This window comes from Dasypus novemcinctus, chromosome 30 (genome assembly GCF_030445035.2).
Source record: "Dasypus novemcinctus isolate mDasNov1 chromosome 30, mDasNov1.1.hap2, whole genome shotgun sequence".
Taxonomy (NCBI): Eukaryota; Metazoa; Chordata; class Mammalia; order Cingulata; family Dasypodidae; genus Dasypus; species Dasypus novemcinctus.
This window is the reverse complement of record NC_080702.1, coordinates 5,515,467-5,540,638: the sequence shown is the minus strand read 5'-3', so window position 1 is coordinate 5,540,638 and position 25,172 is coordinate 5,515,467. Positions and strand designations below refer to the sequence as shown.

At 43.5% G+C, this 25,172-nt stretch overlaps 1 long non-coding RNA gene across 6 annotated transcripts in view; it reads left to right on the top strand.

Moving 5' to 3' along the window:
* Positions 1 to 25,172, top strand: part of LOC105747526 (uncharacterized) — a 195,093-nt gene that overhangs the window by 50,154 nt on the left and 119,767 nt on the right. For 3 of the 6 annotated variants that reach the window (XR_009184146.1, XR_009184145.1, XR_011647806.1), the window contains exon 2: positions 10,246 to 10,341. This is a non-coding gene — a long non-coding RNA (uncharacterized lncRNA). Of the gene's footprint in view, positions 1 to 5,748; positions 5,967 to 10,245; positions 10,342 to 25,172 lie in introns of those variants that run through there. The other 3 variants (XR_011647807.1, XR_011647805.1, XR_011647808.1) reach the window with 3 other exon arrangements.

Sequence of the window (25,172 nt, the reverse complement as noted above, 5' to 3'; positions counted from 1 at the left end):
TATTCCCCTCCCCTGTATTGTCTGGTCTCTGTGTCCATTCACAGTGTGTTCTTCTGTATCTGCTTATATTCTCATTAGGCGTCTCTGGGAACAGGTACTGGGACCTTCCCGAGTGGGAGAGAGGCAGTCATTCTCTTGTGCCACCTCAGCTCCCTGATCTGATGCGTCTCTTATTGTCTCTTCTCTGTGTCTCTTTTTGTTGCATCATCTTGGTGTGCCAGCTCTCCGCATGGGCCAGCATTCCTGCATGGGGCAGCACTCTGTGTCGGCCAGCACTCCGCTCAGGCCAGCACTCTACATGGGCCAGCTCTCCACATAGGTGAGCTTGCCTTCACCAGGAGGCCCTGGGTTTTGAACCCTGGACCTCCTATATGGTAGATGGGACCCCAGTTGCTTGAGCCACATCCATTTCCTTCAGTCATTTTTATGCATGTAATTCAGTAGGATTAATTACATTTACACATTGTGTTTCCATCACTACCATGCAATACTAAAGCTTTTTCATCACCTGTACATGAACTCTATATATAGCACTCCATTCCCCCGACCCAATAACTTCAGTCTGCTTAGAAGTCTTTGTGAATTTGTTTATTCTAGAAATTTCATATAAGTGGAATCATACAATATTTGTCCTTTTGAGTGTATCTTATTTTACTTAGTATAACGTTTTCAGGTTCATTCATGTATTAGCATGTATTAGAACTTGATTATTTTCAAAGACTGAATAACGTTCTGTTATAGGTATAGAACACACTTGGGTTGCTTCAACTGTTTGGCTGTTGTGAATAATGCTTGTAGGGATATTGGTGTACAAATAATTGTTTGGGTCTCTATTTTCAATTTGAATACACCTGAGTAGGGTTGTATGTCATATGGTAATCCTTTTAAGTTTTTGAGGAAGCGCTACACTGTTTCCAGCTTGCTATAAAATTTTTCATTCCCACCAGCAATGTATGAGAACTCTTATTTATTCACATCCTAGCACTTGTTATTTTCCTTTCATTTTTTTTATATTGGCTATCATAGTATCACTCATTTTCATTTTCATTTCCCTAATGTATAATGTCTTTGAATATCTTTTCATGTCCTTATTGGTCATTGGTATATCCTCTGGAGAATTATCTATTCAAGTCCTTTGCCCATTTTTAATTGGGTTGTTTTTCTTTCTGTTGCTGTTGTGTTTTAAAAAAATTTTTATTCTCTTTTTTTAAAGATACATAGATTACACAAAATGTTACATTAAAAAATATGAGGTTCCCACATACCCCACTGTCCATCCCCCCCATTCCTCCCACGTCAACAACACATTCATTGCATTCGATGAATATATTTTCGAGCACTGTTACATAGCATGGATTATAGTTTACATTGTAGTTTACACTCTGTCCCAGTGCATTCAGTGGATTATGGCAGGATATATAACATCCTGCATCTGTCCCTGCAGTGTCATTCAGGACATCCCCAAGTCCCAAAAATGCCCCCATGTCACACCTCCTTTTCCTCCAGAGGCCACTGAGTTCACATCAATGAGATAATTGCTTCCATTGGTAGAGTCACAATAATTCTATATTAGAATATCAGTCAAGTTCACTCTAGTCCATATTTTATTCCTCTATCCTGAGGACCCTGGGATGGTGATGCCAACTCCTCTCAATTGAGAAGGGGATTCTTTCCCACATGGCTGGTGCATGTGACTCTCATGCCTGCAGCTGTATGCTCTCTTGGTTCCTGGGTGTAGTGGTTGTCCATCCTCACCTCCATTTCAACTGACCTGGGTAATTCTAATGAACTGGAGTGTAGGTCCTCCAACACTGCTGAGGCTCAGGGTCCAGTTGGCACATGGACAGCCCAGAGATCCAAGTTCCCTGGGCATATAGCATTCCCAACCCAAGCAGAGGTTCAATAAAAGGGACAGAAAAGGCATGTGTAGAAAGTCACATCTTAGTCTAACGCAATCACGCTTAGGAGGACAAGTTCCCAATTAGGACCCACTGTTAAGGCAATGATCTCTTGAGCTATCTGCCATGACCATAGGACCAGGGTGTCTTCATAGCCCTCAGGAGCACCAATACTTCAGGGTGTCTAGTATCATCTTTGGCTGTCTATGAGACCCTGCTGAGACGTGCATAAGCATGATCCCTCTGATGACCTCTCAACTCATTTTGTAGTCTCTTAGCCATATAAACTCATTTGTCTTTACCATTTCCCCTTTTAATCAAGGTCTTTTTCCAGTTACATCACCAACTTATGCTTGGTTGCAAGCCCTCGGTGCCAGGGAGCCTCATCCCTGGGAGTCGTTTCCTATGCTGAGGAGAAGGTAATGCATTTATATGCTGTTTGATCAGAGAGTGGCCATATTGGAGCAACATGGAAGCTCTCAGAAGGTAAGTCTTAGGCACCCTGCAACACTAGGCCAGGTTGAAATTTCAATGACAAGAGGTTCACAAGCATAGGCATCAGTATCAAGGTCCCATCATTGGACCATCCTTCTTCACTGGTCATTGCCCTTGCCCTGTGGGGATTGTTAGTGTTCCATTGGGGAATGTGTGAGAGCTCTCCAGATGGGAACCCAGCACTCCCTCACTTGTCATGTGAAACTCTACCCACTGTGTCAATACCCAATGAACCTACAAACATATCTATACCCTCTATATCCATGCCAAGGTAAGCTCCCTCCCATACATCCCCCACTAATGACATCCAGCACCAATGCTCCTCTCCTGCCATAGTTGAACCCTCTGTGATCCAAAAGTTCTTCAAAATGAAGCCTAATATATGGCCAATTAATAGGAAAATTAATAGGAAAATGAGATAGTAATTCTTAGTTTAAACATTAGAAAGGAAATGCATATTGATTTAGAAACCCTAAAAAAAGCTTAGAATTTGAGATATTAAAAAATGGGAAATATTGCAAAAAATATTGTTTGACGTTTTGCCTTATATCACTGTAATAATAGGTGTTGTCCTGTATGTACAGTGGCAAGGCTATCTCTTCCATTTCTTCTTCAGTGTCTTATCTCTTTTTTATATATTTTTCATTATGTCTTCAAAGAAGTTTTAGGTTACATTAACATCACATACAGAATATAAGGGACTCCCATATACCCAACATTCTCCCCCTTCTCTCTCTTCCCCGCCAATGGTATTTTTACATGTGGATGTTCCATTTGCTACAACTGATGTATAAATATTGAAACGTAGCTACTAAGCATGGTCAGTAGTCTACATTATGGGCTACATTTTAGAATGTACACTCTTTATAAGTTTTTAGTGAAATTCAACATGGCCTTTATCCATCGTTGAATGATCATGCAGAACACTTCCATTGCCCCCCAGTTGCCCCTCTTCCACCTAGTCTATTCCTCTCTTCCCCTCCCCTCCTGGCGCACAGTGACAACCAAGCTTCAGTGCTTGAAGAACAAGATTCATAGATACTTGTGACAATGCCGAGGGCTTGACATACTAGCCTGTCCTCCCCCGTTAGGAGCCACCCCTGTTATTGAGAGACACCATTCCCTCTGAAATCATCAGCCTCCCCAGGTTGGGTGTACAACACCTTCCTACTCATTGTGTGGCTCTCCATCCATTGATATAACACACTGTGACAAAATGAGCACTCACACATGCCCTAGAAGCCTGCTCCAGGTGCATCCTTTTTCAGATGTTCCCCTTCCAAACCCCTAAACCAATAACCCTTCATTGTCATATTGCTGAAAGGTTTTCTGAACATAGTAGTTTGAACCACACACCTGCCAATCTCCTGTGTTCTCCTGTTCCCTCCCCCAACATTCCCCCTAGTGCCATGGACTTCTGACCCATCCTTCCCACCCTAGACCTTGTCAAGCTTGCATTGCCCAACCTGAGAGTAACCCTACTCCCATCATATCCCTTCATTGCCCAACTACTTAATTCCTCTTTATCTAGATTTTGCCTGTGTGGGTATTTGCTCACAACCACCTTCTACCGTTCTATTTCCCATAAGCCTGTCTTCCAGACTCTAGCTCTCTGAGTTGGCTGGATTTGCTTAATTCACATCAGAGAGGTCATGTAATATTTCTCCTTTCACACCTGGCTTCCTTCCCTCAACATAAGGTTCTCAAGATTCATACATGTTATCCCGTGTGTTCGTACTGTATTCCTTCTTACAGCTAAATAGCATTCCATTGTATGTGTATACCACATTTTTGTTTGTCCATTTGTCTGTTGAAGGGCATTTGGGTTGATTCCAACTTTTGGCAGGAGTGAATAATACCGCTGTGAACATTGTGTGCATGTATCTTTTCATGTCCTTGTTTTCAATTCTTCTGGTTATATACCCAGAAATGAAATTGCTGGGTCATGTGGCAGATCTATAGTTAGTTTTTTGAGGAACTGCCAGTCTGTCCTCCACAATGACTGGGCAATTCTACATTCCCACCAGCAGTGGAAGAGGGTTCCTATTCCTTCACATCCTCTACAACACTTGTAGTCCTCTGTTTTTTTAATAGCCGTCAGTCTATTGGGTGTAAAGATGGCATCTCATTGTAATTGCATTTCTCTAATAGTGATGTTCGGCATCTTTTCAGGTGCTTTTTAGTCATTTCTATTTCTTCTTTGGAGAAGTGTTTGTTCAAATCTCCTGTCCATTTTTAAATCGTTTTGCTTATCTCTTTAGTTTTTAAATATAGGTTTTCTTTATATATGCTGGCTATTAGGCTCTTATCAGATATATGGTTACCGAATATTTTCTTTCATTGAGTAGGCTGTCTTTTCCCTTTCTTGACAAACTCCTTTGCGGTGCAAAAGGCTTTAATTTTGAAGAGGTCCCTTTCATCTGTTTTTTTCTTTTTTTTCTCCCACTTTTAATTGTGAAGTTCATGAAGCCATTTCCTATTACAAGGTCCTGTCGATGCTTCCCTACATTACCCTCCAAGGTCTTTGTGGTCTTGGCTTTTATATTTAGATCTTTGATCCATCTTGAGTTGATTTTTCTATAAGGTTTGAAATGGTGTTCCTCTCTCATTCTTTTGCATATGGATGTCCAGTTCTCCAAGCACCATTTGTTGAAGAGGCCATTCTCTCCCAGTTGAGTGGACTTGGTGGCCTTGTCAAATATCAGGTGACTGTATGTGTGAGGATCTGTATCAGAACTCTGAATTCGGTTCCACTGGTCAGTATGTCTATTCTTGTGCCAATACCATGCAGTTTTGTAGCTTTGTGTAGTGTATTTTAAAGTCAGGTAATGTGATTCCTCTGATTTGATTTTCCTTTTTTCAATAAATGTCTTTGAGTGTTCAGGGCCTCTTCCCCTTCCAAATAAATTTCATGGGTAGCTTTTCCAATTCAATAAAAAGTGCTGTGTTGATTTTTATTGGGATTGCATTAAATCTGTAGATTAGTTTGGATAGGATAGACATCTTAATGATATTCTTCCTTTCCATGAACAAGGAGTATTCTTCCATTTACTTACGTCTTCTTTGATTTCCTGAAAGTGTGTGTAGATTTCTGTGTTTGTCATTTATAGCATTCAATTCATTCCTAGCTATGTGATTTTTTAAGTTACTACTATAAATGATATTTTTTTCTTGATTTTCTCCTCGGTGATCTTTACTGGTACATGTATTTGAGTTTTGCACGGGTGGTGTTCCGCTAGCCAGTCCAAGAGCACATGATTGGGTGCCTGGCGCTGTCCGTCAAGGGTAGGGCCCCTCCCTCTTAGGGGCGTGGAGACCCTGAGTGGGGCGGGCCCTCATTGGCCCAGGCGCAGGCGCAGAAGCTCCGCCTCTCAAGTCCCGCCCAGGCCGTATAGGTGCGGCTCCTCTAAGAGCTGGCGGTGTTTGGGGAGTGCACGAGGACCTGCTGGCGTGTTCCGGGGGTGCCCCCCAGGACCCCGAGGGCTGGAGGGACATGTGTAGGCCGGCATGGGGGCTGCGGGAGCACTCGGCCCCTAGCCCAGGGACCCCTCCCATGTCCCCTGCACGAAAGCGGTAAGTTTGGGGACCCGACTTGGCGTCGGGGCGGAGCGCAGGCGGGCGGGGACCCCCAGAGGCGCGGGCGAGCGAGCCTCCACTTGCTGCGTCGAGGGGGTGCCTGTGCCGCGCCCCTAAAGTTCCTGCTGGCTCGCCTGCGGGGCGCGGGTCCCGGAAAGTTGTTCGAAGTGCCCGGGTCCCGCGTGCCGTCAGGGCCAGTTGGGGACCGGGCAGGGCCGCGCCGGGTGGAGGCGCTGCTTCCATGGGCGGTGCGGGGCGGGGGGCGCAGGGTGCAGTCGGGGTCCCGGCCCAGCCCGACTGGCCTGTGACGCGGGGCCCGGTGTCAGAGTAAGGGTCCCGCGGCCCACGGGAAGGGTGGGCCGCCCCTCCCACAGTCCCACCTTTCCTCCACCACGGTCATCTCCCCCCCCCCCCCGCCCCCCACGGTCCTTCCTTCCCCATCATACCCTCACAGTCCTCCTACCCCCCCCCCCCAGGGTCCCTCCTATCCCAGGAAAGTCCCTCCCCCATAGTTCTTCCAACCCCAAGGCCCCTCCTACTCCCACACAGTCTCTCCTGCTTCCCCACAGCCCCATCCCCTGCAAGGTCCCTGCCCCTCTACCCTCCTTCTTCCTCCCCCCATGCTTCCTCTCCCTCCACACTGTCCCTCCTGCCCCAACAAGATCCCTCTCCCTGCCCTAAGGTCCCTCCCTGCACATGGTCCCTTCTAGGCTCCTATGGTCCCTTCTCCCCCCCAAAGTTCCTCTTCCTCGCTTACTGTCCCTCCCCCACATGATCACCCCTCCCACCCCACCCCATGGTTCTCCCTCCATAGGCCGTTCTGCCCCCCCAAAGTCTGTCCTTTCCCTCTCCATTACCCCACCACCATGATCCCTCACCACCACAATCTCTTCTGCCCCCCAATGGCCCTTCCTGCCCCCCCACCACTCCTGTTCCTGGATGGTCCCACCTGCTCCACCATGCTACCTCCACCCCCACAGTTCCTCCCGCCTCCCCAATGTCCTGCGTGCCCCCCAAAGTCCCTCTTCCATCCCCACGGTCCCTCACTCCCCACAGTCCCTCCTGGCTCCCCGTCCTTCCTGCCCCCCCCCCAGTCCCTCCTCCCCTGCCACAGTCCCTCCTGCCACCCATGCTCCCTCCACCCTCATGGTCACTCCCACCTCTGGAAGGTTCCTCCCACCAAGGTCTCACCCTCAAGGTCTCTCCTGCTCTTACAAAGCCCCTCCTTCCCCCTTACCTTCCCTCTTCCCCCACAGTCCCTCCTGCTTCCCCAGGGTCCCTCCCCCCCTAGGTCCTTCCTCCTCCCCATGGTCCCTTCACCCCACTGTCCCCCCTTCCTCCCCATAGTCCCTCCTGCTCCCCTCACAGCCTCTGCCCCTTGTCCCTCCTCTTCCCTAGTCCCTTCCCCCGAGGTTCTTCTGGTCCTCTCCAACATCCCTCTTGTCCCCCCCCATTGTACCTCCTGTTCCCCCCAAGGTCTTTCCTGCTCTGCCATGCTACCTCCAACCCCCACAGTTCCTCCTGCCTCCCCAGGGTCCCTCCTGCCCCCCTAAAGTCCCTCTCCTACCCCCATAGTTCCTCTCCCCCATGGCCCTTTCTGGCCCCCATGGTCTCTGTTGTCCCCAACAAACCCTTCTGCCCCCCGCCCCCCCAGTACCTTCTCCCTGTCAGGGTTCCTCCTGTTCCTCCAAGGTCCCTCCTGTTCCCACATTATACCTCTTGCTCTGCCATTCTCCCTCCACTCCCACAGTTCCTCCCGCCTCCCCAGGGCTCCTCCCCCTATGGTTCCTCCTTACTGCCCCATGCTCCCTCTTCTACCCACCCTGTAGCGCCTCCTGTCCCCCGGATTCCTCCCCTGCCCCCCCGTCCCTCCCGTCATCTCACAGTCCCTCCTCACCATCATGGTCTCTCCTGTCCCTCTTTGTCCCCTCCTGCCCCACTGTGCCCCTTCCTCCCCCCCTACATTCCCTCCTGCCGCCCCTTGGTCTCTCCTGCCCACCACAGCCCTTGCTGCCTCCCTCCCCCCCTCCCATGACCTCCTCTCCACCCCTGTGGTCCCTCCTCCCCTCCATGGTCCTTTCTCCCTCTCCACAGTCCCCCCTCCCTCCCTGCATTCCCCTGGGTACCCCACATGGTCCACCCCTTTGCCCTGCCCTCTGCCCTCCTGGTACTCTGAGGTCCCTGGGGTGCTTCCCCTTTCAGCAGCCCCCTTCCCAGCCCCTGCACTTCAGATTTGCCTCTGGAGCCAGGCAGAGGCTGCTTGGCTTTCTTCTCCCACCTGGAAAGGTGAGGCTCAGGGCCTGGACTGCAGCAGCTGGCTCTTAAAGGGGTTACTGCTGAGGGGGAATTGATCATTCCCAGGGAAGGGCTCCTGGGAAGGCCCAGGGGGAGCGTGACTGACACATGGTGTGTGCCTGCAGGGAGCCCAGTGAATGGGGACCCCTCCCGGGAGGGGCCTCTGGGTGCAGGTTTGTGTCCAGCCCAGGAAAGTTATAGGGACCGCGACAGTTTGCAACTAAAAGTGTGTATCCTTCCCCAGTGGTCTGCAGGTGTGGGCCCCTCCTCTCTTAGGGACTTTGCATTCTTTGGGTCAAAGCCCTGGTGAGTTGCTGGAGCCTTTCATTTTCTGTCTTCCTCCTGTGTTGTACTGGGTTCTGCTTTCTGGGAGTACACAGGGCAGGTGAGGTCTGGGTTCTAGGGGCCCACTCCCACTGTGTCGCCTCCTGGCTGTGGCTGCACTAGAAGCCCTGGGACAGCTTCAGCCTTGGCTTCCCTCAGAGCTCCCCATGGTCCCAGGGACACTCTTTTCCTTTTGGTAGTGGTTACATACCATATGATCTCTCAAAAGTGTATGATCCGTGGCTTTTAGTGTAATCACAATATTGTGCATTCATCACCACAAAAACTTGAAGACATTTTCAGTACTTTAAGGAGAAAAACCCCACGCTCCTTAGCAGTCCTTCCTCAGCCCTACATAACCACTGATCCAACTTCATCTTTATAAACTGATTTACATTTACATTTATGTAAATGAAATCGTACAGTATGTAGTACTATGTGTCAGGTTTCTTTTACTTAACATAAGTGACATTATGATATTAATTTTTTTAGTGTTAACATACATTTGTCCAGTTTCAAAGAAAACAGTCATTTATGCAGTTTTATCCATATTTAAATAATTTTTTATTCGCTTCTTTGAAGATAAATAGATCACACAAAATGTTACATTCAAAAACATAAGAGGTTCCCATGCCACTCCCCATCCCCCACCCCCACTTCTCCCACATCAACGTCTCCTTTCATCAGTAAGAAACATTCATTTCATTTGGTGAATACACCCAGTGAATGCCCCATATCACACCTTTTCCTCCCTCTACTTACCATCAGCAACTCCCATGGCCATCATCGTCTCCCTATCAATGATATATTTTTTTCCATTTCTAGAGTCACAACAGTTATATGGTAGAATACCAGCAAATCCACTCTAATCTCCTTAATATATTCTTCCATCCTGTGGACCCTGGGATGGCAATGTCCAGTCCACCTCTAAATCGAGTTGTGGTTAGATCCCACATGGCCAATGGATGCGATTCTCCTGCTTGCAGTTGTAGACACCCGCAGTTCCCTGGTATGGTTGTTGACCCTTCTCATTTCCCTGTCAGCTGACCTGGGTAAGTCCAACGAACCGGATAGTAGGTGTTTCAACTCTGCTGAGGCTCAGGGCCCAGCTGGCACATGGACAGCCCCGAGATTCAAGTCTCCTGAGCATACACCAAGCTCAGCTCCAACCACAGGTTCAGTAGAAGTGACAGAAGAGGCATGTGTAGAGAGGTCACATCTGAGTCCAACTCCATCACACTGAGGAGCACAAATTCCAAAGGAAGGCCCGCTGGCAAGACAGTGAACTCTAGAGCCAGCTGTCATGACTGTAGAACCTGTGTGTTTCTGTAGTCCTCAGAAGCACCAGTACCTGCGGTTGTATCTACTTTGGCTGTCTCTGGAATTTTGCTGAGCTGTGTGTAAACGTGACCCCGCTAATGAACCCCTGACTCATTTTGACGTCTCTTAGCAATGTAAACGCATTTGTCTTTACCATTTACCCCTTTTATTCAAGGTCTTTCTCTAGTTGAATCAGCAGCTGGTAGTGATAGTAATCCCTTGGTGCCAGGGAGACTCAGGGTGCTTGAAATTAGGTAGTTAAAGGTGCATATATATTTATGGATGAACCACCTTTTATCCATTCACCAGCTAATAGACATTCGTATTTTTTTTCCAGTTTTGGCTGCCATGCAGTTGCCCTAGGAGTCATTGCATGGACACGATTTCATTTGTCTTGGATATATTTCTTGGAGTGGAATTAGCAAGAATTACGGTAAGCTTATATTTTTAAGAAACTGACAAAATGTTTCCCAAAGTGGCAACAACATTTTGCATTCTTACCAGAAATGTATTAGGGCTCCAGGTTTGCCACATCTTCTTTACCAGTTGGTATTATGTCTCTTGGTTTTAACCATTCTAGTATGTATAGCAGAGGTTTTTTTTAAAGATTTATTTATTTATTTACCCCCCCCCCCGCCTTGTGGCTTGTTTTTTTTTTTTTTTTGCTGTCCTCTGTGTCAGTTCACTGAGCGTTTTTTTTTTTTCTGTCTGCTTGTCTCTCTTTGTTGCGTCACCTTTTCTGTGTCAGCTCTCCATGGTGCACCAGCTGTCAGCTCTCTGTGGTGCATGGGCCAGCTCACCTTCACAAAGAGGCCCTGGAGTGGGAATCCAGGGTCTCCCATATGGTCGATGGGAGATGGGAGCCCAACTGATTGAGCCACAGCTGCTACCCTGTATGGCAGATTTTGACATGTGTTTTTCTAGTGATGAAAAGAATCAAATGTTTCTTCTTTGGTAAATGTGTATTTACATGTTTTCCCATTTTTAGGAGCTGTTTGTCTTTTTCTTAAAAAAAACAAAAAACAAAAAAAACAAAAGCATATAATTCATCCAAAGTGGTCAGTCAGTGGTATTCGGCACAATCACATAGTTGTTCACTGATCACCTCAGTCATCATTAGAGCATTTTCATTATTTCAGTAATAATAAGAAATGAAAAACAAACAAGAACTCCTTACCTCTTGATCACTCTATGCTTCCCCTGCCATCAACAGATCCCATTTCTGAATACTTTTTATTTCCTCTAAAAATTCATGTTTACATTTTATATAAGTGGAATCATACATTATGTTATACTGTATTTAGGTCATAGTAATGCAAGGTGCCTGTATTTGTCCCTTTGTGTCTGGCTTGCTTCACTCAACATAGTGTTCTCTAGTTAATCCATAGTGGTCCTACAAATAGTGAATAAGTGTTCCTATCTCTCCACCTTCTCTCCAACGCTTATAGTTCTCTGACTTTTTAATAGTGGCCATTCTGATAGCTGTGAAATTCTATCTCGTTTCGATTTGCATTTCCCTAATCATTAATGGGGTTGAATATTTTTTTGGCCATTCTGATAGCTGTGAAATTCTATCTTGTTTTGATTTGCATTTCCCTAATCATTAATGGGGTTGAATATTTTTTCAAGTGTTTTTTGCCCTTTATGTTTCCTCTGGATAAATGTCTACTCATGTTTTTTGCCCTTTTTTATTTTATTCCCCCCCTTGTGGATTTTTGCATGCTGTCTGTTCTCTGTGTCCATTTGCTGTGCTTTCTTCTGTGTCTGTATTTATTTTATTTATTCCCTCCCACCTTGTGGCTTGCTTGCTGTCTGCCCTCTGTGTCCATTTGCTGCCTGCAGTGATTGCGGGCCAGGTGGCACTCTGCAGCACCCGGACCGGCAACTCTGCGCAACGTGTGGGCGAGCCTGCTTTCACAGAGGCCCCAGGACGTGAACCCAGGGCTTCCCATATGGTAGATAGGAGCCCAACTGATTGAGCCACAGCCGCTTCCATTTTGCCCATTTTTCCATTGGGTCATTTGTCTTTTTATTGTTGAGTTATAACATCTCTCTTTATATCCTGAATATTAAGCCCTTATGGAACATGTAGATTTGTAAGGATCTTCTCCCGTTGAGTCAGCTGTCTTTTCACCCTTTTGACAAAGTCCTGGGGGTGCAAAAGTTTTAAATTTTGAGGAGGTCCCATTTATCTAATTTTTCATTTGTTGTTTGTGCTTTGGGTGTAAGGTCCAAGAAACTACCATGTACCACAAGGTCTTCTAGTAGTTGTATGGTATTTGCTTTTATATTTCGGTCTTTAATCCATTTTGAGTTGATTCTTATATAGAGAGTGAGATGGGGTCCTCCTTAATTCTTTTGGTTATAGATAGCCTGTTCTCCCAGCAGCATTTGTTGAAGAGTCTGTTTTTGTCCGATTAACACAGACTTGGTAGGTTTGTCAAAAACTAGTTGACCATAGAGATGAGGGTTTATTTCTGTACTCAGTTCAATTCCACTGATCGTTGTGTCTCTCTTTATGGCAGTATCATGGTGAATTGTCCACATAGCTTTGTAATATGTTTTGACATAAGGCAGTGAAATTCCTCCTATGTCGCTCTTCTTTTTTAGAATGCTTTTGTCTATTCATGTGTACTTGCCCTTCAAAATGATTTTGTAATTGTCTTTTCTATTTTTGTAAAGTTGACTGTTTTAATTTTGATTGGTGTTGCTGTGAATCTATAAATCAGTGAGGGTAGGATTCACATCTTCCTGATATTCAGTCTTCCAGTCCATGAACATGGAATGTCTTTCCAATTGTTTAGGTCTTTTAAAATTTCTTTTAGCACTGTTTTGTGATTTTCTCTGTGTAGGTCCTGTAGTTCTTTTTTAAAATTGATTCCTAGGAATTTGTTTTTTTGTTGCTATTGTAAATGGAATTTTCCCCTGATTTCCTCCTCAGATTTGCGCACTACCAGTGTATAAAAACATTACTGATTTCTCCCTGTTGATTTTGCTGACTCCCACTTTGCTGAACTCATTTATTAGCTCTAGTAGCTTCATTGTAGACCTTTCAGAATTTTCTAAATATAAGATCATGTCATCTGCAAATAGAGTTTTACCTCCTCTTTTCTTAATTCTTTTAATTTTTTTCTTTTCTTATTGCTCTACCTAGAGCTTCTATTACAGTGTTAAGTAACAATGGTGCTAGTGGGCGTCCTTCTCTTCTTTCTGGTCTTAAAAGTTAAGCTTTCAACCTTTCCCCAGTGGTTATGATGTTAGATGTGGGGTTTTTCATATGTGTCTTTTATCATATTAAGGAATTTTCCTTCTTTTCATCTCTTTTGAAATGTTTTTTATAAGAGAGGATACTGGATTTTGTCAAATGCTGCCTCAATTGGGATGATCATATGTTTTTTTTTCCTTCCTTCAGTTTGTTAATGTGGTGTATTACTTTGATTGCTTTTCTTATATTGAACCAGCCTTGCCTACCAGGAATAAATCCCACTTGGTTGTGATATATAAGTCTTTCGATATGCTGCTGGATTCGATTTCTAAATACTTTGTTGAGAATTTTTGCATCAGTGTTCCTTAGAGAGCTTCGTCTGTCATTTTCTTTTCCTTGCAGTGTCCTTATTGGCTTTGGTATCATGGGGATATTGGCTTCTTAAAAAGTGTTGGGTTATTTTCCCTCCTGTTCAACTTTTTGTAAGAGTTTAAAGAGGACTGATGTAAATTCTTTTGAAGTGTTTGGTAGAATTCACCTGTGAAGCCACATGGTCCTGGAGTTTTCTTTGTTGGAAGATTTTTGAAGACAGAATCGGTGTCTTTAAATGTAACTGGTTTACGTTCTTGTATTTCTCGTAGTGTCAATATAGGTTGGTTGTGCATTTCTAGGAATTTTCCCATTTCATCTCGGTTGTCTCGTTTGTTGGCATACAGTTTCTCAGAATATCCTGTCATGATCCTTTTCAGTTCTGAGGGGTCATTCATAACTTCCCCCCCTTTAATTTCAAATTTTATTTGTTTCCTTTTGTTTTTTCTCTTAATCTTGCTAAGGGTTTGAGAATTTTATTGATGTTCTCGAACCAGCTTTTGGTTTTGATTTTCTCTAGTTTTTTAATCCTCAATTTCATTTATTTCTACTCTAATCTTTATTATTTTTTTCTGCTTGCTTTGAGGATTAGTTTGCTATTCTATTTCTAGTTTCTCTTGTTGTTCAGTAAATTCTTTGAGTTTAGCTTTCTTCTTTTTTAATATAGGCTTTTTGGTCTATAAATTTCCCTCTTAAGACTGCCTTTGCTATATCCCATAAGTTCTGATAAGTTGTGATCTCGTTTTCATTTGTCTGAATACATTTACTGATTTCACTTGCAATTTCTTCGACCTACTGATTATTTAGGAGTGTGTTGTTTAGCTTCCATACATTTGTGAATTCACCTTTATCCTGTCTGTTTCTGATTTTCAGTTTCATTCCCTTATGATCTGAGAAGGTGCTTTTTCTAATTTCAATCTTTTTCTTTCTTGAGAGTTGTATTGTGTCCTAGCCTATGGTTTATCCTGGGGAAGGATAAATGTGCATGGGAAAAGAAAGAATAACCCACTGAGTTTGCATGCTGCATTCTGTATATGTCTGTTAGGTCTAATTCATTTATTATATTGTTTAAGTTCTCTATTTCCTTGTTGATCTTTTGTCTCATTCTATCTAATGATGTGAGAGGTGTGTTAACATCTCTAATGATTAAAGTAGAGATGCCTATTTCTCCCTTTAGTTTACCCAGAATTAGTTTCATGTATTTTGGGGGACATTGGTTAGGTGCATAGATATTTATGTCTCCTATATCTTCCTGGTTGATTGTTCCTTTTATTAATATTTAATGTCCTTCTGTATCTCTTAAGACTTTTTTGCATTTATAACTTTTTGTCCAGTATTAGTATAGCTACCCCTGCTCTATTTTGGTTACTTTTTGCATGGAGTATCTTTATCTAGGCTTTTACTTTGAGACAGTTTGTATACCTGGGTCTAAGGTGTTTCTTTGATAAGCAGCATATGGATGGCTCATGCTTTTTCTTTAATACATCCTGTCAGCCTATATCTTTTGATTGGTGAGTTTAATCCATTCACATTCAATGATATTACTGTAAATACATCGTTTATTTCCACCATTTTCTTCTTTGGTCATCATATGCCATATCAGATTTTGGTCTTTTTACTTTTTTGCTTATGCTTTCTTCTATTCTTCCATTCTCTCCTCCAAGCCTCTCTCTCCTGTCTTTTTCTTTCAGGTTCTAAGGCTTCCTTTAATATATCCTTCAAGATGGATTCTTTAATAAGAACTTAGTTTCTTAGTTTCTGTGAATATTTTATAAACACCTTCATATTTGAAGGAGAGTTTTGCTGGATGCAGAATTCTTGGCTGGCAATTTTTCTCTTTCATTATCCCAATTGTATCATACTACTGTCTTCTCACCTCCATGGTTTCTTTTTTTTTTTTTTAAAGATTTATTTATTTATTTTATTTCTCTCCCCTTCCCCACCCCCACCCCAGTTGTCTGTTCTCTGTGTCTATTTGCTGCGTGTTCTTCTTCGTCCGCTTCTGTTGTCAGTGGCACAGGAATCTGTGGTTCTTTTTGTTGTGTCATCTTGTGTCAGCTCTCTGTGTGTTTGGTGCCTTTCATGGGCAGGGTGAACTTTCTTTTGTGCTGGGTGGCTCTCCTTACAGGGCGTACTCCTTGCCCGTGGGGCTCCCCTACGCGGGACACCCCTGCGTGGCACAGCACTCCTTGCGCGTATCAGCACTGTGCGTGGGCCAGCTGCACACAGGTCAGGGAGGCCCGGGGTTTGAACCGCGGACCTCCCATGTGGTAGGCGGATGCCCTAACCACTAGACCAAGTCTGCTTCCCTCCATGGTTTCTTATGAGGCATCTGTACTAAGTCTTACTGGGTGTCCCTTGTAAGTGATGATTCCCATCTCCCTTACTGTTCTCAGACTTTTCTCTTTATCTTTGCTTCTGACGTTTGACCTGAGTAGTATGTGTCATGGAATAGGTCTACTTGCGTTTATTCCATTAGGGATATGGTTGGCTTCTTGGAAATGTAGGTTCATTTCCTTCAGGAGAGTTGTGAAATTTTCAGGTATTATTTCCTCAAATATTCTTCCCCTCCCCCCCCCCCCCTTTTCCCTTCTTTTCACCTTCTGGAACTCTTATGACATGTGTGTTGTTGCTTTTTGTGTTGTCATGCCACTCCTGCTCATTTTTCTCCATTCTTCTCTCTCCCTCATTTTAGCTCTTCTGTCTTTGGTATCGCTCATTCTCCTATCATTTCAAGTTTGCTGTTGTATGACTTTCATGTGTTTTCTTTTTTTTCCCCCCACTTTTCTTCCTTCCTTCCTTCCTCCCTCCCTCCCTCCCTCCCTCCCTGTCTCTCTCTGTCTCTCTGTCTCTCTCTCTCCTTTCCCCCACCCCTGTTGTCTGTTCTCTGTGTCTATTTGCTGCATCTTCTTTGTCTGCTTCTGTTGTTGTCAGCGGCATGGGAATCTGTGTTTCTTTTTCATTGCGTCATCTTGCTGCATCAGCTCTCCGTGTGGGCAGCGCCATTCCTGGGCAGGCTGCTCTTTCTTTTGCGCTGGGCAGCTCTCCTTATGGGATGCACTCCTTGTGCATGGGGCTCCCCTACACGGGGGGCACCCCTGCGTGGCAGGGCACTCCTTGCGTGCATCAGCACTGCGCATGGGCCAGCCCCACACGGGTCAAGGAGGCCCGGGGTTTGAACCGTGGACCTCCCATGTGGTAGATGGACGCCCTAACCACTGGGCCAAGTCTGCCGCCCCCAAATGTGTTTTCTTAATCTCACCTATTGTGTCTTTCATTCCCATTAGCTCTGTTACTTTTTTTTTTTTCTGTTACTTTTTAATTTCGGATTTCCAGTTTTCCTTTGTGCTTGTTCAGTATCTTCTTGGTGTCGTTCATTTCTTTAGCTGTGATTTTTTTCATCTCATTAATTTGATTTCAGAATCAGCACGCATCTTGTTAATCAGTTCTCTCAAATCCTGTGTCTCTTTAGGGACTTTTATATATTCCTTTTCCTGGGCCATGTCTTCCATTTTCTTAGTCTGGCTTGTAAATTTTTGCTCATAAGAGGCATCTGATTAGGATGCAGGTTACTCAGATGTTCAATTTCTTTCCCTTTTCTTGGGATTTGGTGGTGGGATTCTGTGTGTCACTGCTGCTGTTTGATTCTTGGTTCAACCTGGATCATTAGGATTGTCTCTCTTAGTTGCTCAAAACTGGGCTCTGGACCCACTGTTTTTGCTAAAGGAGTGCTGATGCAAAAAGCAGAAGTCTGTTGATCTTTATAAAGGGTATTTATTTGGGGTAGAAGCTTATTTACTAGGCCATAAAGTGTAAGTTACTTCCCTCACCAAAGTCTTACCATGTGTTAGAGCAAGATGACTGCTGGTGTCTGCAAGGGTTCAGGCTTCTTGGGTTCCTCTTCTTTTAGTTCATTTCCAGGATCAGCTCTTCTGTTTTCACAAGGTCAGCTCTAGACTATGAGGCTCTCTAAGCTTTGCCTCTCTCCACAAGGTCAGCTTGTAGACTATTAGGCAAACAGCTCTGTCCTCATACCAGGGCTTCTCCTGTGTCTAAGGAGCTGTCCCTCTTCCTCTGGTGATGTTCTCCTGTGTGTTCACCTCCTGGGCTCAAGCTCAAAAACTCCAACCATGTTTTATGCCATATCGTTTTCTCTGTGAGTCCCACCTACCAAGGGGCAGGGATGCAACATTCTTAATGTGGCCTAGCCAAATCTTTGATCATTATTTAATCATGTACATCTATGAATCCTATATAATCTAATTGCCCAGAGGAAAAGACCAGTTTACATGCATAATCCAGTGTTTCTTTTTGGAATTCATCAGTAATGTCCAACTGCTATACCCAATAATGGTTTGCAGACCTGCTTCCTCGGGCCTTGAGAGGGAGGGTATAAAGGCCAGCAAAAGCCTCTCTAACTTCCTTATTTTTAATTTTCTCATATGTACAACCTAGTTCTCCTAGCAGATGGCACTCTTGGCAGCCCTTTCAGTTCAGTGCCTGGTTGGAGTGTTTTTGCTGTGAGACAGACTGCATCTGTGTGGTAGAGGTTCTTGCCTAGAGATAAAGAGACTTGTAATTTAAACTTACTCAGAAACAGTTCTTCAGCCTTCTGTCAGCCTGCTCCCTTTTCCTGGGTAGTAGTAAATGATTCCACGTCCCTCTGTGTCTTCAACAATCATTCCCACTTAGTAGAGAAGTAGATTGAGAGGGTCATGATCTCTTTAGTCCTTTGCTGGCTCCCAAGGGAAACGATGATATGACCCCATCCTGCTCGGTAGAGCTCATGGGACACAGCAGACTAAATTTGTGGGTCACAAGCTGTCAGCTTAGTCTGTGTCCCTCTCCCTCTCCTTTCTGGGGGTGGTGGATCCCTGGAGACCCCTTTTTCTAAAGTTGTTCAGAGGCCTGAGTGTTCTAAAGTCTTTAGTGTGGGGGAGGGTACCAGCAGCAAGAGCTGTTGCTTTCAGCTCACAGTTTTGCTGTTGCGATTCCCCTCCTTTGTCCGTCTCTGTCCTTGGTGGTGTTCAGCCTTACCCTGCTGTCCTAAACCCTAGAAGGTCTTTTTCCAGTCCATTTCAGTCTCTTCTCCAGCTGTTTTTCTGAAGGAGGGTAGAGTCCCATGTCTTCCTAGTCTGCCATCTTCCTGGAAGTCCTCACAGGTGTCTTTTGACATCTCCAGTGAACTCAGTCTCCATGGATCTGCATAAACTGAATCTACGTTTACCAAATATACGACAGGAATTTCTACTTGATTAGAGGCAACCTCTTTTTGGTGGAATCAATTCAGTTCTAGGCAATGCATTCTGTCATGTTTCTTCACTCATCTTTGTGGTATAAGATAATACTTATAAATATGAAAACATCGATATCTTACCATTTAAAAATGATCATTTAATAATACTGTATTTTTCCATCAGTCTTCCTTTTCTCCACCAGGTGTGTTTATTCATTGAATTACTGGCTCTCCATCTTCATTCTTTAACAGTGGGACCGTCATTATGGAGGGACGCAGAGGGTCAATGCTGACTCCCTCTAATGTTGCTCTCTAATTGCATTTCAACAAAGATTTTGGATATCAGGTTAAAAACCAAGTGGAATCTGAGTTCTTATTTGTCAAAGACTCTCATAGGATTTGAGCATCTAGAGGGTCCAAGGTAATGATATAATACAGGGTACTAACTCTTCTTCCCAATGCCTGTGTGCTGTGTCCAGGCTCCTGGCTATGACATCATTGTGATAGTTGACAGGTCATTCTATGTGATGCCTCACAACTCTCACGATTTTGATCTAATGACGAGTCATATGGGCTTTCCTTTAGTTTTGGACACCAGGAACTATGCCAGCATCTGAGGTTATCCTCACAGTTAGCTTCCCTAGGCCCTGTGATCTGGAGGCCACCTTATAAAGATAGACAGTTTGGTTTCTCTGTAGACTTAGTTGTAAGCATGTGTGCAGATGGTGCAACTCCATTGCATAGTTTCTTTTTTTTGTTGTTGTAGTTGTTTTTTTGGTATCTCTTTGGTTGTTTTTTTTAAAGATTTGTTTTCATTTCTTTATTTCTCCCTCCTCCCGTGTTGTTTACACTTGCTGTCTCTATCCATCTTCTTTTGTTTCTTTAGGAGGCACTGGGAACTGAACCTGGGACCTCTGATGTGAGAGGTAGATGCCTAGTCACCTAAGCTACCTCTGTTCACTGCTTTGTTGTTTCTCTCATTGTTTTTCCTCTTGTGTCTCTTGTTGCATCATGTTTTTGTGTCAGGTTGCCATGCCTGCCTGTCATGCAGGCTCACTGTCTTCTTGAGGATGCACGAAGAACCAAGCCACGGGCTTCCCATATGGTAGGCAGGAGCTCAATCTCATGAGCCACACCCTGGGTTCACATTAAGGCCCCTCCCCTTGGAGCACCAGAGCTTGAGCAGTCCATCTCACCTGGAAGAAATGCACACAGTCATCTCCACAAGCTCATACAGTCTCACAGTCACACCACAGAGACTCACACATGGATTCCCTTAAGCCTCCACACAGCCTAACCTGTAACCCCCAAATGAACAGATCCACCCCTGGGGACTGTGGAAGGAAGAACAGAACTCCTTAATAGAAAACCTTTCATCATATCCCATATCCGCATTTTACAGTGAGGCTGGGATCAGGCTAGGTCAACAGCCTACAGCTTGTAGGAAGCCCCCTATTTCATCTCACTTTTTCCCACAATATTTTGATGAGCCCAGAATACCTACCATTTTCATTTGCTCTCAAGGTCACCTGCAATGTAGAAAAGAAAACAGAGTGATGATAGGGTCATGTTTTGTTGTGTTTTTCCAGGTCTTGGTGATTTTCAAAAAGAGATGGGAAGCAGTGGTAAATTCAAAGGCCCCATGAATAAGCTTGGGAGACACCTGTGGGAAAGGCTCCAGCTCTTCTGGAGGAAGTGATTTTCAATCCTATTTACCAAAATAGGCAATTACAAAAGTCTGAGTTAAAGGAAGGAAAATGGTGCTGAGATAATTAACACAACCTTTCTATTTGGTTTAAAACCAGATGCTGCCATTTTTAAAGCCCTCTTGTGTCAGGGATCTGTTCATAGGATTCTTTCAGTTCTTCCTTCCACAAAGCAGCAGTGTGTGTCTATAGGTACAACCCGTAGCAAGATCTGTACTCAATGTGAAAAGGAATGTGAGAAAGAAACATTTCTGTCTTAGACAAAAACAGGTGGCCTTACCTCAGCATTAGAGGGAGTCTCCTCATCTGCTCTGTCACTAGTGGGCCCCTCCATCAGGTCTTCCATGGAACTAGAGGGACACAGAGTAGCCGTCAGTACACTGGGTGCAGTTCGTGCATTACCTGGGGAACTTTAACTAGGACAAGGGGCTACAGTGATCAGGGCTGGTTGGGTAGAAAGCACACATGTGATGCTACTCAGACTTCCTTTGTGCAAGAAGGAGAGATTAATGAGAACAGGAAAATTACCGGAAGTAGAGTCCTTGGCTTTGGAGCTAAAGGCAATTTAAATTAATGTGAAGTAGTTCATCTAATATTGGTTCTAAATTACACACTGACTCAAACACAGAGCCCCTACCCTTCTGCCCATTTTGAAGCCCAACTAAATTTCCTGAATCTCCTTGACATCCAGTTCATTATGGATTCGCCAGTTCCATGTATTTTATAAGATTTTGTTCAATTTCATAAGTTGACATGAGCATAACGAAAATTCCTATTTTAACCGTTTTTATTGGTACTTAACTCATTGGCATTAATTACCTTAACAATCTTTAACATCACCATTGATCTCCAAAATTTCTTCATGACCTGAGACAGATGCTCTTTATAACTCTTAATCTCATTGTCCTTTTCCCCTAATTCCTATTGATAATCCTTAATCTCATTCCTTCCTGTTTTCTTTTCCTAGAGGTTTCACATATGCAGAATCATACACTCTTTGTCTTTTGTGTCATCTGATTTCACTCAGTATATAATCATGTTGATGTCATTCATGTATTAGGATGTCTCAGAACTTCCATTGCTTGCTATGGCTGAATTCCGTTTTATGGATGTAGCAGTTTTTCTTTTTGTATCCATTCATCTGTTGATGGATACTTGCATAGTTGTGACCATTGGCTATTGTGAATAATGCTCCTATGAAGAGTGGTTTGCAAGTATGTGTAGTCCTGTTTTCCAATACATAGATATATATCTATTTGTATATATGTATGTACATAGATTTGTTGAATTGCTGGTCATATGGTTACTGTGTTTCACTTTTTGAGGGATTGCTCACAGTACAGGACAGTATGCATTGGTCATAGCCTGCAGAGCTTTTCAACAGATACTGAGCCTTCATAGGGATGAATTGATGCTGGCCCTTGAATTGTGCAAACTAATCGACTACTGTAGTATGCTGAGCAAGGAGGGGAGAGATGGGAGGGGAAGATGCAGGAACTTTAGAAGTATCTAAAGTATTCATTTGTTTGTGAATCTAAAACTGCTCTGAATACAGGGTATTAATTTTTTTATAATATGCAAGCATCACTTATCAGGTGTATTAGCCAAAGGGGTGCTGATGCAAAGTACCAGGAATCTGTTGGCTTTTATAAAAGGTATTTATTTGGGGGAGAAGCATATAGTCAGAAGGCCCTACCTAAAGATCCCTCTCAAGGTACTCTAAGAAGTAATTGGTCACCTGAAGTCATTTACCACGCGTTGAAACAAGATGGTGGGCACGTCTCAAGGGTTGAGCCTTCCTTCTTCCCTTAAGGCTCCATGATCCCAGCTTCCTCCCATCTCACCTGTAGGCTGGCATGAGGCTGAGCTCACAGGGCTTCTCAGCTGCTCTGTTCTCTTCAGCGTCAAACTCTCAGGCTCATCTCTGTATTCTTCTCTGCAAATTATTCTGTGTTCTCCCTGAGCGAACATCTGTCTGTTCTTTATTCAATAAAGTGAAAGTGAAACCTTCGAATTTAATATAACCAGAGGGATATCATGTCCACAGGAATAGACCAGTTTACAACCATGATCAATATCTCTTTTTGGAATTCATAAATAATATAAAACTGCCACAGGAAGGATGTTTTTCATGTAATGTTCAAAACTAAACTAATAACCAAACTTTAGGTTGAAACACTGGCCACTATTAGATGTGAACAAATCTTGTGTTGTAAATTTATCCTTAATTCTGTGATTTGGCCCTTCTGATTTAATTAGTAAATTAAAGTGTTCACATGTGAAAAAAAGAATATGGCTTAGGCATTTTATGAATTTTCCCTACATATGGGACTGAATAAACTGCAGTCATTTTTCTTGAATCGACATGATTGCATTTCCATATTGCCATCGGTAGGGCAGTTCCTCGGTGATATCTTCCTGTGCTCCCTCTTCTTGGGCAGGTAGTGATTTTCATGCTGCTGATGGACTGGGTATTATGGCAGTAGGTTTTTTTGACTAAGAAACAAATTTTCTCAACCTTGAGACAAAAACCTGGGAAAATCATTCAGGATTGAAAGAGCTGTTGACAACTTAGAGTCAAAGGTAGGAACATTATTAATACTTTATTTACAGTTGAAACTTCTGATCCCCTTATTCATAAGTTGCCTAATGGACACATGTGAATTAAAGTCAGAGTTCAAGAAAATCTTGTCATTTTATTTTTACATAAAACACCCAACAGATCAATATGAAGGCTTGTGAAATTTGCAATAGGTGATGTGCCTACTTAGCTTACCTTATAATTTTGGGCAGTATTTGGAAACTGTAGGCTTGGGAAATTTCAGCAATATGCACAGATGCTACATCTCCCTTGTACAATAGCTAATACTCCCATTTCACAGTTTAAGGAAAGGCTCAGTGTATCAACATTGAGGTTACTTGATAGGTGTGTGTTAGACTCTTCACATGAGTTTGGGAACATTTGTCTCTGTGCCTGGGATCCTCCTTCTGAGTTGTGTGTATAATAAACAACCCTACTACATATGGCTGATGAGGACTGAATGAGTTCCTGTATGTAAACTTTGCAGTGGTAAGATTATATTCTTGACGTAGTCGACAGTGGCAGTTGTCCTGTGTAAATAAGACCTATGTTTAGGATAAATACACAGTAGCACATACACACACATACCTGTGCAATTATACTACTTAGACTTAAACATTGACAAACTGCAGCTCCAATTTATGGTAAGCTAGACCCCCCAAAGGGAATTCAGCTGATTCCAGGAACTGTAGTAATGTGATCAAAGATCTCTTCCTGAAAATCAGTTTCTCTCACCACATCCATAATCCTCACTCCACAAGTGAAACGTTATCACTGTGATATCCACTCTAAAGCCAACAAGGAAACCCCATCATAGTCCTCTAGATTTCTTTCCATATCCAGGAGATAACAGAATTTCCTCTGTACTTGAGGCCACCTATAATGAAGGAAAAGAAACGCTGTGAGGTTTGTCTCCTGGTGGGTTCATTGTCCATGGATTTTTTGCTGTCTTTCTTGCTCCAGAAAAGCAGATGGAAAGCAGCGGTCATGTCGGAGAACACAAAAGCAAGATTAGAAGACGTCTCTAGAAGAGACCTTGAGGAATTTTATTTCAAGTCCATCTGGTTGACAATTACAAAATTTTTAATTGAAAGAGGATAAATGTCACCCATTAAAAGTCCTTATACCATACGCTTTCCTGTCTGGTCCTATTGACCTTGAATGCCCTTGGAACCAGACATCAACTAGTAAGGGATTCTACTCACACACACACATGTACACACTACACACACAAGAGGATGGTACCTAAATTCTATGATCTACATCATGTTTTCAAATCTGAACTTGACTGAAAACAAAAAAACAAGAAAGCCACATAAGTATTTCAAGCAATAAAAGTAATCCTTATCTAAGAATTGGATGGGTTTTCCTCTTCTGCCTGGCAGTCGGAAGCTTCTCCAGTGTGTCCCCAGCGGGAACTGAGAGGACACAAAATAACTGTTAGTACATTGGTGGTTTTGTCGTGAATTACTCAGGGAAACTTTCTTGTTGAGAAATGGCCTCTGTTTATCACTGTTGTTTAACAAGTATGAATTGAGCATTTTATCTTCAAAGAAGGTTTAGGTTACAGAGAAGTCATGTACAGGATAGAATGGATTCCCATATACCCAACATTCTTCTCCATTACCCTTTCCCCTTTTAATAACATTTTACTTGTGTATGGTATATTTATTACAATTGATGTACAAATATTGCAACATTTGTCAGTGATTTATATTATGGTTTACATTGTAGACCACACACTTATATAAGTTTGATGAAATTTAACATAGCCTGTATACATCATTGCAAGATCATGTAGAGAAAAGGAATAAAAGCACAAAAAATAAAAAGGAAAAGAAAAAAGATCATATAGAACACTTCCATTGCCCACAAAATGCCCCATGTTCCATCTAGTCTGTTCCTCCTTCCCCGCCTCTAGGTACCCATGGCAACCACCAAGCTTCACTCCTTGAAGAACAAGATTCATAGTTACTTGCAGCAATGTTGAGAGCTTGACATACTGGCCTGTCCTACACTATTAGGCCCTGCTTATGCTCTCAAGAGTCTCCCTCCCCTCTATTTGAGAACATAGCAGTACTTCTCAGGATGGGACTCTATCACATTCCCGCTCATTATGTGCGTCCCACCCATGACACAACACACTGTGACAAGGCGAACACTTACT